The following is a 15,689-nucleotide window of genomic DNA, read 5'->3' on the forward strand; positions in this document are numbered from 1 at the left end:
ATCCTTTTCCACATAAAGGGTTCTGGTAGATCACTGCACAGACTAACTATACTATCCTGTAATTATAAATTTAGTATATAAAGTTTTCATTAACTCACAGAAAATGTCCTTGGCGATCGGTGTGGGGTCTTTATCATTAGGAAAAGCTGTAAAACTTGTGAAAATACAGTTAAAAGTTCAAAATCTATGCAGTCCTTTGCATTTTCTAAAGAAGTCTAGTGGGCCGGATTGTAGTCTTTGCCGGGCCAGTTCTAGCCCCTGTGCCTTATGTTTGACATCCCTGATATACGTGTGTATGTATAAACTACAGTTAAAATCACTAAAATGGCTGGTAAAATCACTGATTTTAATTGCTATTGCAGTGTGTAAATTTACAAGTGAAAAGTAAAAATGTGATTGGACGATCATAAAATAACTCAAATCAACAAGGTAAATATAGTATAACATTGAGAAAAAATCTAAATAAACGAATATGGCGATTTCATGTGGTAGACTGGAGGCTCCTGCAGTGATTTATCGTGCTGTGACACAGGCCTGCAGTAAAGAAAAGTTGACTTGAGGTCACACCGCCAGCAGTTGGCGCTTATAATTTAGCAGAACGGCACACATGCGCATCATGTAGCCCGGACTGTCATCGTATAATGACACGTGAAGTAACCACACATGTAGACGACACCGAATGGGGTCTCACTGAGCCGTGCAACCCTCCCCTGCCCTACTTATAGCCCCCCAAACGTGCTCCCAAGTGTGTTGTCTTTTCAGGAACACGTTAGTGGCGGGGTGGAGGCGCGCGAACCTGTCCGGTGAGCTCGTTAAAAAGTGTTCCGCAGCAGTCTACACCTTTAAAACCCGCAGAGTGCAGCGAGTTCATGTGTCCGTAAAGGCGCACGATATGACCGACCGCTGCTGCCGACTGCCCGTTTGCCGCGTAGACTACAGTAGGACAGAGTACCTACAGTAACCTGGCGGGTCCAAAAATGTCTGTGTCTTTAAAAAGAACTATTTGCCGAGTGCTGCATGATGTCAGGCTGAATGCAGTCCGTATACTGTTCATGTGAGCTGCGTTTACTTCCTGCAAAGGGACAGAAGCGGGCAGAGAAAGAGAGAGTGGGATAGAGATGGGGAACGAGCGGCCGGAGATAAAGTGAAAGAGTGAGCCAGCGGACGAAAGGAAACCGGGGCCTGCTTCTTCTTCTTCTTCTTCTTTTTAAAAAACAAAACAAAAAACAAACGCCTTCCAAACTTTATAGGCTATAAGAAGAAAAAGCCTGCCACATCTGGGCCAGCTGATTTTATGGAATAGCGACGCATCGGGTAAATATACACCCCCCCCCACCTTTCTGTGTGTGTATGTCTCTCTCTCTCTCTCTCTCTCTCGGCTTTATATTTACTGAGCCTGATTCGTATGACGCATAGGTTTTAACATGCAGTACTCTATCGTTTCCCCCTCTCTCTTCATAGCTACATTTAAAAAATATTTTATCTATTTATTTTTGCCAGTCGGAATTTCAGTTGTTTCGGCCACCTAAAACTAAGTTAGCGCCTTAAACTTCAGTCGGAAAATGTGTAACCGTACCACGCGCCTCTGAAGGAATCTAATCAGGTTGATAGTAGTTGTAGTTTTTCACCCTAACCTCTTCTACACCCCCCCGCCCCCCAAAAAAACCCACCCAAAATTTGCAGTCTAATGATAATGTTGGCCATTGCTTTTAACCACAGGAACTGGTGTTGTCATTAGTTTCAACTGTACTGAGTGGTGAAAGTGGCAAGCTATTATCGGTCTTGCGTCACGATGAGGTAAAAAAAAAAAAAGGAAAAAAGATAAATCTCCACCCATAATGCATCTATTGTAATGCTATAGATTTGAGAAGCACAGGACGGATCGAGGTACTGGTGTTGCAGACATGATTTTATTGGTTGTAGTCGCTAAGGAAAAAATCTATAGAATATCAGCTTACATTTTCATGACTGTTGTTTCAAGGTTTTCTTTTTGGGGGTTTATTTTTCGGGTACAGTCTGGTTTTAACACTTGGCCTCTTTGGCTGACTGACTGGCTAGCTTAGAAAAGTACATGGCTGTTAAAAAAGGTGGGGATGAGGGGGGCTCTGAAGTTTATGTTTGGCATATATGGATTGGAAAAAAATATATGTTTATATGTTATTTGTGCATGCTGTTGAATCAAATCTGTCAGCCGTGGTTCCATTTACCTTACTTGAACCCCCAGCAGGAGCCATCTGGCTATACATACAAAACAACACCACCCCCCTCTTCTCTCTCTTCTCCTTGTGTACATGGGTGCAGTGTGTGGCTACCCGGCATGTAGCTTGTGGTAGTTTTCTTCATTTCCTGTCACTTTTCCTCCCCCAGTAAACACGCTTTCTCTCTGTCGCTGTAATTATTATTGTCTAGTCCACTGGTGAGTCAATTGTTTGTTTCTTAAGAAGACAAAATTCTTTTTTCTTCTTTTAAAAAATCTTAGATACATTTTATCTTACTTTTATGGTAACGTGGCAACAAGTTAAGCAATGCAGCCTACTTCATATTAAGCTTCCATGTCCTCAACAGGTGACACTCAGGTAGGGTTATTAGGTGAATGAACCCTTTCAAACTGCAGTGTAACTTTATGTTTTAACACCCATCTGTTTCTGTGTATATATAAATATACCCTGTGGATATCAGAAGGTGTGAAGGTGCATTGCACTAATTTTAAGCTGCCCTTTTAAATCATTATGCATCCATACGTGTACCTGGTTGCCCTAAGACAACACAGAGACAGATTTTTATGAGGGCAGTTCATCATACCCTCCCTTCATTACGAGGAAATCGGTTCACAGTAATGTTAGCTCACGCTGCCAAGTTTTTATGTCCAGCCTTTAAGATAACATACATGGAAAATGGGAGCCTTTTTTCCCCCCTCGTTCTCTGTGAACGGAGGCCTTCCGACACCAGTGGTCTTTGATTTGGGCATCTGCCAAAGGGTTCTGATGGCTCTCAACAGCTGTATTTGTCTGTGTGTGTATGTGTGCATGTTTGTGTGTGTGTGTGTGTGAGAGAGAGAGAGAGAGTGTGTATGTATTTGCGTGTGTCAGTGAGTGGGTTAGTGTATGTATGTGTGTGCCTCTGTGTGTGCTCTAGCTGTGTCCCGGGATGCCCTTCCTCCATAGGCCTCTCTCTATACAGCATTCCACAAGGGGGCCGGGGGCTGTGCGGGTAGGGAGTGTCAAGGAGACAGCGAGAGAGATTCAATAAATAAAACTGATGTGGACACGCTGGCAGAGAAAAGGCCAAAGGAGAGGGGAAACGGTGAGATTGTTTCCTCATCGCTTGTCAGACCTTTAAATTAAAAGGTCCTCTGCAGGAAAGTAGACGTTCCCAGTAAATTCTTCTGTAGATTTGCAAGAGATTTGGGGGTGGTGTTAACTTCATCACTTGATCAGTGTGTAAAGCAGTCGTAGAAAGCCACCTGGAGGTGATTTCCCCTGTTATTTCTTACACAGCAAATATTTAAGTAGGGTTAATCCCAAATGTAATTTACAGTAGCACGCTGGTTATCAAACTCTGCAGCTGCTGGCTTTAAAGATCATCTTAACTGCAGATTTGTACCCTGGCTTTATTAAAGAAAAACTAAACAAGGGCACTGTCGACTACATGAAAAATCAGCAACCATCTCTAGTGCTGCTTCATTTACTGAGCGCGTGTGCGTGTGTGCGCGTGTTCACCCTCATGCTTGGCGCACTTTCCTCTGTATATGCGTGTAAACTTGTGTGGGGAGTGTGTTTATGTGTCTATGATTTTCCTTTCCTGAGACAAGCATGAGTCATTGCTGATGGTATGCGATACCAACAGTCATACATTGTATTCTCATAGGTTACTTCTGTGCTTTCTTGGTAACACACATGCTACTTGTTCGAGTTAAACCCTGATGGATGAAAAAAACCTGCTCCTACTGGTATGTTCAGGCATGTAGGCTGCTGTTCATGGAACTGAGGTTTAAACAGTTAAGGGTAACTGTGAAGACATGGCATTTCTAGTAAGCGTTCAGGAATTCTGGGAAAGATACGCATCGGGCAGTCACATATAAATTTTATTTATCTATATACACCAGCACATGGTGACATGAATTAAATGTGGAGGTAAGCTTATTCGTGCTCAGACTTTAACATTCATGCGTGTATTTGGATCTTTCTGGGGAACATGCAAATGTTTTTGCCATGTAGTTTCTCCTTTTTGTGGTGTTTCTAAAGAATACTGGAGTAAAATGACTCCTTCCTCCCTAACCCAGTACTGCTAACACTGTAAAATTGACTTTGGTGTTTCTTGTCAACTAGATGTGCACGTAGAGGGTAAGTGAGGAAAATAATGTCCTTATGCTAATAGTAAGTGCTTTAAAATAAGCATTGCCTCACACTGATTCAGTAAGGGAAAGCAGTGGTCTATTTGGGGGCCGGTTAATCCCCCCCTTTTTTGGTTTTTGTTCAGATTCCCTATCTGTTTGGTAAGTTTTATCCATACTTGCTCAGGAAAGGAATCGCCTGTAAAATTGTTGGTAGTTAGATGCATCTTATGTTAGACTCCACCCCTTCCTCATTGTCTGACTTAAGATTTCACCCTTGACCGGACCTTAGCAGGCTCCTGCTTTCAAATGTAAAGCCTCAATTAACGTTGCACACTCCAAATGCAAATTATACCTCAGCTAGGATGACGGCATAAAATGTGCTGTACGGCTAAACAATTTAAATACAGTAGAGGAAACTTAGCATTCTCTGACTTCTGCACAGGCAACTGCCACATGGTAACTCGCTCATTCAGTGTGCCATCCCTCTGGTTTTTAGCTCTGCCCTGATACAGCTGTCAAAAGCAGCATGAGTGATTAAGTCAAAGCAAATAATAAAAGTAAGCCTGTAAAAACAGGAATTGGGGAAAGACGTGGAAATTCTAAAAATACAGGCAGGGCATGTATGGTTTTTAAAGCTACGTGTATACGTAGTGTGAACTTTGTTCAGACACGCCGGTGCGATCAGCCAAATGCACTGATTGTATTGCCACTCTGGATCAGATGACACCATAAGATGTGAAACTTCCATCAAAGACGTGTAACAGCCTAGCCCGTTTTGACATCACGACCGGCTGGAAAACAACACGGCTCATTCACAGGCACTCCTAATTTAAAGGAAAGAAGCACGAGGGACAGGATTTTTTCTCCTTCATAGCTTGTGGGTATGTAAACACATGTGTATGTGACAACTTATTTTTGCTAAAAAGAAAGCGGGTTATGTTCACTTTTAGGGATTAAACAGAATGGCAGCAAGGCGATGGAGCCAGGGTTTATGTAACGTGCGCAACTAGCGCAGATAGTGAGAGTAAAACGTGCCGTCACAGTCAGCGCAGACTTGAATGACACAAATAAACACTAGAAGTATACATTCTGAGTTCACGAAAAGCAGGTAAATGCTAAGCAAATTTGTTGGCCCCAGTGACCAGGCTTTGTCCGCATACTTCCTCATCGGGGAGAGAGTGAAGTTGGGAGTTTCATACATTATGGTGTGTTTGCTGTTAGCTACAAAAGGTGTTTGCTTAAGTTGTTTTACTCATTATGTTCGCTCCCAGTGCATGTGAAGACCTTTAGACTTCATGCTAAAGTGGGCACAAGAAGGTTCACATTTCTTGTCTTGCTTCACCGCTGCTGTTTTACAGCTCAACTATTAGAGTGCCACACGTTTGCAGCACAAAAGGTATTTGCCAAACCCACTAAACAGGGTTGGGCAGTTCCTCAAATCTCCTGCTCATTTCATATGTAATGAGGCCAAGTTTTTTTCTTGGAAAACACCAGTAGGTTTGGCAGCCTTCCTGCCTCTCTCGAGGAAAACAGATTGACGGATAATATATATATCTTCTGGAGGTATGTGTGGCGTTTTTCTTTTTTTTGTTTTTCTTTTGTGCTCTATTACTGTACTAAATTTATTTTGTTATTCTCAAAGGGCACACAGAAGTAATAATGCAGCTGAGAACATTTTTCCACACCTATTGTTGTTTCCTGTGAAATTACACAACATGCATGTTCGCACAGGGCGAAATAATGCGGGACCAAATGAGAGGGAGAGAGGATCAGCGAAAGCCATTAGGAATCTTGAAATGTTAGTGATTTGGGCTGCTCTGGCTCACTAACTGCTTTTCAGGAAGCCTTCCAAGAATTTAGACAATGAACAGTAAACATGGCATGTTCCTTAGAACAATTCCACATTAGATCTCAGAGATCACGTGTCTGGTTTTTTCTCAGAATCGACTGCCCCCACACCGCACTACACTTGCAGATAACTGTAGCAGCTAAATCTCCTGCTCCCTGTATATGCACTGTACTTACACTTGACAAGGAGCTCTCACAAACTGACAAATGTGCACAATTTCTCCCTCTCTCTGTGTCTCAGAGATTTCTTGTAAGTGACATGTTTGGCCGTTGGCATAATGCCTAGCAAGATCACATGGCATGAATGTCGTGCTTGTGTTGTGTATATGTGTGTGTCTGTGTGTGTGTGAGAGAGAGAGACTGTGCATGTGTGTGTGCATTTGTTCTTGAGTAGAGAAAAAAAACCGAAAGGGAGCATGTGCACATTTGATTGTTCCAAGTATTTTCAGCATGAATAGAAGCACGTAGCCATGGCAGAGAATTACGGAGTACCAAGAAGTATGACGAGGATGTGTTTCTGAAACGGTCATGGGATCACATTCTCAAACAGGATGGAGAATCTGATTTTTTTTCCTTGATGGTACTTCATAGTGGATGCACTTTTTCACTTCACTTGTGGCGCTGGGCCGTTCAAAATTCATTAAAGCTGCGTAGCCTTGTAGGGAGGCTTGTGTGCCGAGACCACTTGTATGTTTTCGCTTACAGTATCTCGAACTTTTTTGAGCCACCCCACCACCACCACCCCGAAAACCTCCAACCCTAAATTCTCTTTGAAAGTGCTTCATTATAACTGGAAACAGTAGCAAAAAAAAAGGATTGAAAAGGATTAGAGCAATTTTGTCAGATTCTCAGACTCCCACTGAGGGTACATTAGACTTGCTGTGAAAGTGGAACCTGTAATTCAGAGGATGGCGCGCGCGCGCACAGTCGCATGCATAAACCCAACAGAATCACACACTCGCACAGGAGTAGACCAGACTGAGAGAGGGAGAGCCAGCAAGAGAGCACCGTGGATGGCATTTATTCTCGCAGCCCCCCACCCTGCACACACACACACACACAATTTTCCATGCTCTTTCACTGTGTGCTGCGCATAATTAAATTGCTGCAAACTTCAAGCCTCTCTCAAGACTCCTGCCTGTAAACAAAGCTTGCTAATTAGAGCGCAAGGTAATAAGCGAGGGGGAAAGCACCCCCCTCCTCTGTAGTGATGACCTGTCCTGCATGTGCTCTTCATGTCTGAACAGTTGGGACCGAATCCCGGGAGGGGCCAGTGGAAAAAGACAGCAATCCGAGGCGGGTCGTTTTCACAACACAGCCCACCCTCACTCCCTCCCTTTTCCAAAGATAACATGTGCTAGCAATTACTGCTAAATCACAACTTGACTTACCTGATGATTTCACGACATTGGGCAAGATGTAGAAACCCACTTTGATTTCTTGACTTTTTTTTTTAGGGTTTCAGCTCAATTCAGTTCAATTGTATTTATATAGCACCAAATCGAAAAAGCAGTCACCTCAAGGTGCTTAATATTGTAAAGTAAAGATGCTGCAGTAGTACAGAGAAAACCCTAATAATCAAATTACCCCCTTTGAGCAAGCACTGGGAGACAGTAGGAAGGAAAAACTCCCTTTTAACAGGAAGAAACCTCCAGCAGAACCAGGCTTAGGGAGGGGCAGGCATCTGCTGGGACTGGTTGAGGGTGAGGGGAGGATTGTGTCAATTCTAGGAATTCCTCTTGGCTTGTGCTTGCAATGACTGTAACGATTAGCCAGTGTTGGGGAAACAGAGTGTTAGAAATAGCCAGCTTCATTTTAAAAGTCCAAAAGAAAAGTCCATCCCTTTGCATCCGTAAAGGCCAATCATCATCATGTTTAGCTTGTTTTCTGTTCATACAAAACATGGGGCCATCATCCAGCACATTAGCTGAGATGTCTATAAGAGCTTGACTTTTTTTTTTTTTTTTTCAAAAGTTCATTGAGTCAAGGTGACTATTTCCTCATCTTTGGCCTTGCCAAGCAAGACTCTGGCATGTATAGCCTCGATCTACCAGAGTGGTTTCACTGATTGTTATCTAAACCTCAGCAAAAAGCAAATGCTCTAAGCCCATTGGTTCTCACAGCGTGCTCTCTTAAAGCTGCTGCAGGTTGGCTGCAAGACATCATTTGCTCCAAATGGATAAAACGGTTTAAGATAAAAGTTACAATCAAATATAACTGATACAATTGTTACTTTCAGAACTAATAAAACAAAGCCGTGGGGTTTTTAGTTACACATTATCCGTCATTGCTCTTGTGTGATCTACAAGTGTGTGTGTGTGTGTGTGTGTGTGTGTGTGTATTTTGTGAGCATTGACAGGGAAAGAGCTAAAAATGGGGGCTATAATAAGGGGAGAGGAAAGATGCTAACGAAGAATCGCTCTCGACAAGCAAGTCAGTTAAAGATCAAACTAAAACTGCTAAAACGCAACTAGTCTGGTGGGTTTATTGAGATTTCTAACTGGGCTGCAGGATTGTGAAGTTTGAGAAAGGCTGATCTAAGGAGGAGAAACACGCTCTACTCATTAACAAGCCTCATGTCCATTAACATTGTGAATAACTGGGCAGACAGAGAAAAGTATTTTGAAGAAAAAAATTCCAGATGTGATTTTTCTTTTTCTTAACGCTGTCTCGAGGAATTATATAACAGCATGGCAAAGGACCCATGCATCAAAAGGCAGATCAAACTGATCGGTTCCTGGAAACCTTACATGATGTAAGCGCATTTCCTATATCTGCGTGGCCAACACCTATGCTTCTACACACATTATGTAAACTCCAGGGGATTTTCATGATGTGAGATGGTTATTTCAACGTTCTTTACTCATTTCTTGCCTGAGACAGAGATAAACAAGCGTAGGATCAGCCACAGCCCACTTCAGTGCTTTACCAGTACGATGAGGTTACCCAAGGTTACATGCTATTTGAGCACATGTGTGCTAGGCTTGGTATGGTGCTCACTGGAAGGTTCTTAGGTCACAGGAAAGTGTGTGTGTGTGAGAGAGAGAGAGAGATGTTTGGTTGGGGAAAGGGTGGATGGGGAGGGGGTTGCGTATAAGATCTCAAAATAAACGTGTGCTGCTGCTGCTAGACCAAACCATCTTTTGTGATACACTTTTTTTTTTTGGCATGACCTGTGGCCTGTGCTTGGCTTTCCTGATTCTGTTATCAAATGCATTTCCCCTGCTGCTTTATATATTTATTATTGCCTCTTGTTTGTTTTTGGTTTTCTTGTTGTTGTTTTAAGTTATCATTCGGTCTGCTCTAATTGAAAAATGTACTTAGGGCACTCACTCGTTGCAGGGACTGCTTTCTCTGTATGCCTTTGTCTGCGTGGGTGTGTTTGCGTGTGCATGTGTGAGTTTGTATACTCTTGTGTGTAGACAGTGGGGCACTGATGCTGAAAGATGCGTCCTCATTTTTGCATTGCACTGGGCTCCTGTGGCAGCCATGTTGGGCTTCTCTGATGTCACACATGTGCCACTGTAGTCAGTCAGCTCAGACACAGCAGAGCAGTGTGATCAAGACGCTGTGTTTTGGTTTTTTTTGTTGTTGTTGTTGTTTTTTTTTCTCCAACCCTCTGTCTACCTTTGTGTCACTCTCTTCCTGTCGCTCTGTGACTCGCTGGTTTGCTGGGAACTTTTTTCTTTTTTTCTGCTATCGAAGATCCCTCGTAGATTACAATTTTTTAAGTAATTGTTTTAAAAAAGTGGTGGTTTTACTAGGTAGGAGGTTTTTTCGTTTTTTTAAAAACAACCGCTTTTACACTTAAAGGTGTGAAGAGCCTTCCAGAGACCTGATTGCGTGTGTTTTAAATTTCTCTCACTTTGCATGCCCCTGTTTGATTGACACCCTTGACGCAGCTGTTATCCACAGTTTTTTTTTTTTTTCTTAATATGTGCAGAACCTTTTCACTGAAATTGTCTTATGCAGTATGTCGCTTGTTTCCAGCAAGTTAAAAACCAGCCTGCTATAACCTCTGAAAAGAACATTTATTTAGACCCTTGCAGACAAGTTCATATTTGAAATCTGGAACTGGTCCTCAACCCTTAAATTAGAGTCTGGATAGCGAGTTGTAATGTCAATAGCAGAACCTAAATATGTCCACATTGCTTCTCATTTATCTTCAGATGATCTTGGTGTTCAGCAATGCTTGTATCAAAGATTCATTGATTCTATTGCATCAGTTCAAACACTGTATTTGTATCTGTTACTGCGCTGAAGGCCAAAAAAAAGGATCGTAGTCAGTAGAACCAAAAGGAGTTCCTTGAACTAAAACAACAAATACAACTCCTTTTTTAAACCATTTGGCTTTGCTGACTAAGAATATTTGGAGACAAAGATGATAATAATATATGTGGGTTTTTTTTTTTTTATTTATTTAGTCAGTTCTTTCAGTGAGATGTTGACTTTTATCAAGAATTACTGTTAGAAAACAAGATAAACGCCTACAGATTGAATATGAACAGACACCAAAAAATAACATCTGCAAGTGATGTACCCTCACCGGCCACTTTATTAGGTACACACTAACTCCTAATAATAGGTTGGACACCCCACCACCACCACCTCCCCACCTTTTTTGTCTACAGAATAACCTTAATTCTTTGTGTCATAGTTTCAGCAAGGTGCTGGAAACATTCCTCTGAGATTTTGGTCTGTGTTGTCATGAAAGCATCACACAGTTACTTCAGATTTATCAGCTTTACTTCCTGTGAATTAGGGCTGGGCGATATGGCCTAAAATTCATATCGCGATATAATTTGAAGCATGTGTGGTAATGATATATATCGCGATATATTCTTTTCTTCTGTATAATGTATTTTCCACACTATAAAGCACACTTAAAATCCTTTAATTTCCTCATAAATCGAGAGTGTGCCTTATGTATGAATTCTGGTTGTGCTTACTGACCTTGAACCGATTTTGGCGTGCAGAAATCTGTTAAAAATGTTTTAGTACAACTTTGGTAAGCCGCACTGGTTGATGGATTGTCAGAGCATTACGGCTGCCGTAGTGAGGAGCTTCGCAGAGTAATCTGTGTCCAAAACTCCGTCCATTTCTGGTCCCAAAGTCAAATGAACACTGAGAGTTAAAAACGGTCTAAATTCTTTAATCTTTAATAAAATCATCAGCGTTGCTGCTTTACCAGGTGTAACAATTAAGTTTAACATCCAGGCATCCATGAAAACAGAAGTTATTAAATTTAACGGAGTTAGAAGTTAGCTCGCTAGTTTCCACCTAAACATGACATACCATGTTCTGACTGAGAGATTTTTGAAACTAATTCAAGCGTACAGCTCTGCTACCACTTCAGATAAATGAAGACAGAAAACTAAACAGCAGTGGCGTTTGCAGGGTTACTGAAGTTGGACTACCTGGTATATAATGTTGTGCTACGTGATTGCTAGCGACACAGCTATGTTAGCATAACATTAGCACAGTGAAGCTTGAGGATGAACGCCAACTTTTTTTTCCACTCGATAAAAGTTAACGTGAGGGATTCTGGTGGTCAGGGACAAATGCAATCGCATAGCAGGATGCTATACACGGGCCAAACTTCAGTCAGGAGAACAACTGAGATTATTCATCCACAATACGAGGTTAGTTATTAATATACTGCAACAACATGGGAATAGAGCAGCTGCGAGAGAATTCAACATTAATGAATCAATGTTACGGAAGTGGAGGAAGCGCAGTTTTTGGCTTTCCCCATATTTCAAAAGTGCTTCATCTCTTTGCTATGACTGTCGGCATAATTTGCAGACGATAATGGTCGTAGCCACTAGGGATGGGTATTGATAAGATTTTCACGATTCCGATTCCAGTTTCGATTCTGTTTAACGATTCGATTCTTTATCGATTCTCTTATCGATTCTTTTTTTAAAAAAAGGAGAACACTAAGGTCGATTAGCTTAGAACTTTGTTTTATATCTTCTCTTTGAACAAGATAGAAATTTAGGAGTAACATGGCCTTACAAACCCAACAGTGAGATCTTAAGAGATCCAGCCTATGGCTCTTCCATGGGGTGTCACAGGGTCCCCAGGAAAAAAAAATAGTAAATGTAAAATAATAAAATAAATATTCTTCTGTAGCAATAACAAAGTATAACATAAATTATTCTGTAGCAATTACACAAGAATATCCAGTAATGTCCCTGCCTACAATTAAACACATTCACTTACCGAAAATCGGGGCATCTGCTGTGGCAAATAGGTGCAAGCCTTTGTCACTGCTCGGTGACATTCGTCTATCCTGGCCTGAAAGGAGACGCTACCGGTAAACTGCAGCGAGAACTGCCAGCATCTGAGCCAGCCAGACTCTCTCTCTCATCATGGTCACCTAAATGCACAGTAATGGCAGGTTTTGTGATAAGGCAGATCGCGCTAACATAATATGCACTGTTAGTTGATTATTTACCTGCCGCATTAACGGGAGAGGACGTGCAAACGTTACTGCTGCTGCTGGGTTGAGATTCACGAGTCCGGAGCGGAATTAAAAACACGACATTCATTTAAGGTCATCGCGTGTTTTGTGAGCAAATGCTTTTGCATATTCGTAGTGTTTCCTCCCTTAAATGAAATATCTACTTTGCAAGTATTGCAAGTTGCCCTGTTGTCATCCGTTCTCGTAAAGTATAACCAAACTTTTGAGCGTTTGAGCCGCCATGTTTCCTGCCAGGTAAATGACGCTCCGCAACGTGGTGACATCATTCGGGGCGACTGGAATCGATAAGGGAATCGTTTGCAAAAATGGCAAACAATTCCAAGGAATTGAAACAGTGGGAACCGGTTCTCAACAAGAACCGGTTTTCGATACCCATCCCTAGTAGCCACTGCGATGCTTTCGACCAAAACAGGCACAGCTTGATGACATCATCAACATGCGCTATCGCGATAGCAAAATCTCTATCGTTGGCCAAATTTATATCGTTTCTATCGTATATCGTTTATATCGCCCACCCCTACTCAGTGTTGCCAACTTAGCGACTTTGTCGCTATATTTAGCGAGTTTTCAGACCCCCTTAGCGACTTTTTTTCTAAAAAGCGACTAGCGACAAATCTGGCGACTTTTTCTGGTGTTATTGGAGACTTATTTATGACGACTTTTTGACGTGAAAGCGGGTATCGCTTTTACTCTCAACAAGCAGCGGGTGCTGCCGTGGGTACCTCGCCCATTCCAAAGCGCTCACGGGCGGAGAATAGTCCTCCCCAGCTGCTATCAGGGCAGAAGATGTTCACACCTATGTGTCTGAACTGCAAATGAATCGCGCATGAGCGAAGCCGCTGCTCTCCCACTGACTGTAACGCAGTCAGTTCTTCTTTTACTGTTATGCTGTTTTGTGGATCACGAGGTTTAAAACTACCTATACACACACACACACACACACACACACACACAGTAACTCCACCAGAGTGCCTATTTCGGGTCACTTTTGCCGGTCCAAGCCCGGATAAAGGAGCAGGGTTGGAATTGTGACATTAAAAAAAACAATAATTGCTAAAATAAATTTAATTTGTAGTTATAAATAAATTCTAAATGCATTTAGAACGTTCTTTACTCACTTTATGTCTCTTCCATGATGTTATTTCTCTCTCCAACAATGTAGGTTACAATTATATTAGCATGACCAATTATGCAAATTAGGCGATGACGTCATTTAGCGACCTCTAGTGACTTTTAGGACAGCCAATAGCGATTTTCCTTACTGAGGAGTTGGCAACACTGCCCCTGCTGTGAATCGTTGTTTTTTTGCTTGTTTTTTTATGACACATCCCAAAAGTGCTCTATTGGATTGAGATCTGGTGACTGTGGAGGTCATTTGAGTACAGTCAACGCATTATGATTTTCAAGGAAATTGTTTGAGATGATTTGAGCTTTGAGACATGGTGCGTTATCTTACTGTTATCAGAAGATTGGTAAAGTGTGGTCATAAAAGGATAGGCATTGTCACCAACAATACTTGGGTAGGCTTGGGTTGCGTTAAAGTTCATGTGTGCCAAAGTTTGCCAAGAAAATATCGCCCACACCATTACGGCACCACCACCTGTCTCTACTGTTGATATAAAGCAGGATGGAGCCATGGTACCGGGCTGCGAGAGTTGAGGCTCAGGTGTGAAATGTATAGTTTTCAGGGTTTTTATCGGTTTTCAGCGTTATTTTGTTATCGTTTTTATCGTTTACTCAGTTTTCCTGGGTCTTTTCACGTGTGTTATGAATAAATTTTCTTTTTTTCGGTACCGGTACTAGTTTTATTTTGTTGTATTTATCCGCGACACCTTAAAGGCCGGTCCGTGAAAATATTGTCGGGCATGAACCGGTCCGTGACGCAAAAAAGGTTGGGGACCGCTGATCTAAGAGATACTTTTTTAGCTACAGATACTTTTTTTTTTTTAAGTATTATTGAGCAAGGAAAAAAGAAAAAAAAAAATTAGCATCATTACCTTTATTACAAAATGTGGAAACAAACCGGAAATAAAAATAATATCTCTCATCCCTTCAGTCAGGATCTTTTTCAAAATGTTCAGGATCGCCAGTCATGATCTTTCATGTCCTGCTGTTTTCATTTCAGTATGGAAATCAAATCATGCCCTGGAACAAATGCATAGGCAAGATACGCATACACTCACAACCATACAGACTTCCTGTGAAATCTAATCTAATAATAGAGCTTGTGTGACAGATGGTGACACTCAGCAGGACATCTTATGGCCAGTGTATCCCCAGACAATGGTCAAGCTAAAGAGAATATCCAAAGAATATCTAAGGCAAGACAGCTGGCCAGGTGGGCAAAAGTGAATTATGCTGCTTCTTATATACAAGCTGGCATAATAGATTCCCTCTAAAAAGTCCTGAAAATGTCCTTAATATTAAGAACTGATAGGAGAAAACAAATATATTAACATTTGATTTTGAAATGAGATATGTTTGATATTGATGATTGAATACTAAATGTGTGTTGGCCTATAAAAATTGTTCCCATGCCACCTCTAAAGTAGAACTTTCGGGATTTCGGGATATATGAGGAAATACCGAAGCTATCCTCAGGCAGTATGTCAATAACCACAAGTCTTTTGGTCAGCTTGACAACAAAAGAAAAAACTCAATAACCTCACATGCTCCAGAGGGGGATGGTGCTGCCGTTTTTAACTAACTTAAGGGCAATTGCATAAATCCAGTGTACTCAGTTATCTGGTGCCTTGTAGCCAGAAGTGCTAGCACAGCAACGGTGGCAAACCTGATTTGTAATTGCACTTGTAAGAATAAATTACGGTATCAAAGCGCTCTCGATGCAGGGATCAGCTATAAAACCAATTAGCTCCTTCAGCCAGTACACTCCCTGCCATGGCACAGTTATAGTTTGTAAATGAGCACATTAGAGATGCCACAAACGCTTGTCCCGAGAGTGAACTGATGTCCTTGTCAAAGCAGAGTCACATGGCAGGGCTACAACATCCCTATTGC

The 15,689-nt window shown here is 41.7% G+C and overlaps 1 protein-coding gene across 2 annotated transcripts in view; it reads left to right on the forward strand.

Moving 5' to 3' along the window:
• The first annotated feature begins 771 nt into the window (after positions 1-771).
• nacc2 (NACC family member 2) overlaps positions 772-15,689 on the forward strand; it is a 36,108-nt gene continuing 21,190 nt past the window's right edge. The window contains exon 1 of one of the 2 annotated variants that reach the window (XM_084935353.1): positions 772-1,314. The gene's annotated coding sequence lies outside the window, so the exon portion shown is untranslated. Of the gene's footprint in view, positions 1,315-1,339; positions 5,218-15,689 lie in introns of those variants that run through there. The other variant, XM_084935356.1, reaches the window with a different exon arrangement.

The sequence above is a fragment of the Perissodus microlepis genome, chromosome 7 (assembly GCF_051167445.1).
Source record: "Perissodus microlepis isolate ML-2025 ecotype Zambia chromosome 7, ASM5116744v1, whole genome shotgun sequence".
Lineage (NCBI taxonomy): Eukaryota > Metazoa > Chordata > Actinopteri > Cichliformes > Cichlidae > Perissodus > Perissodus microlepis.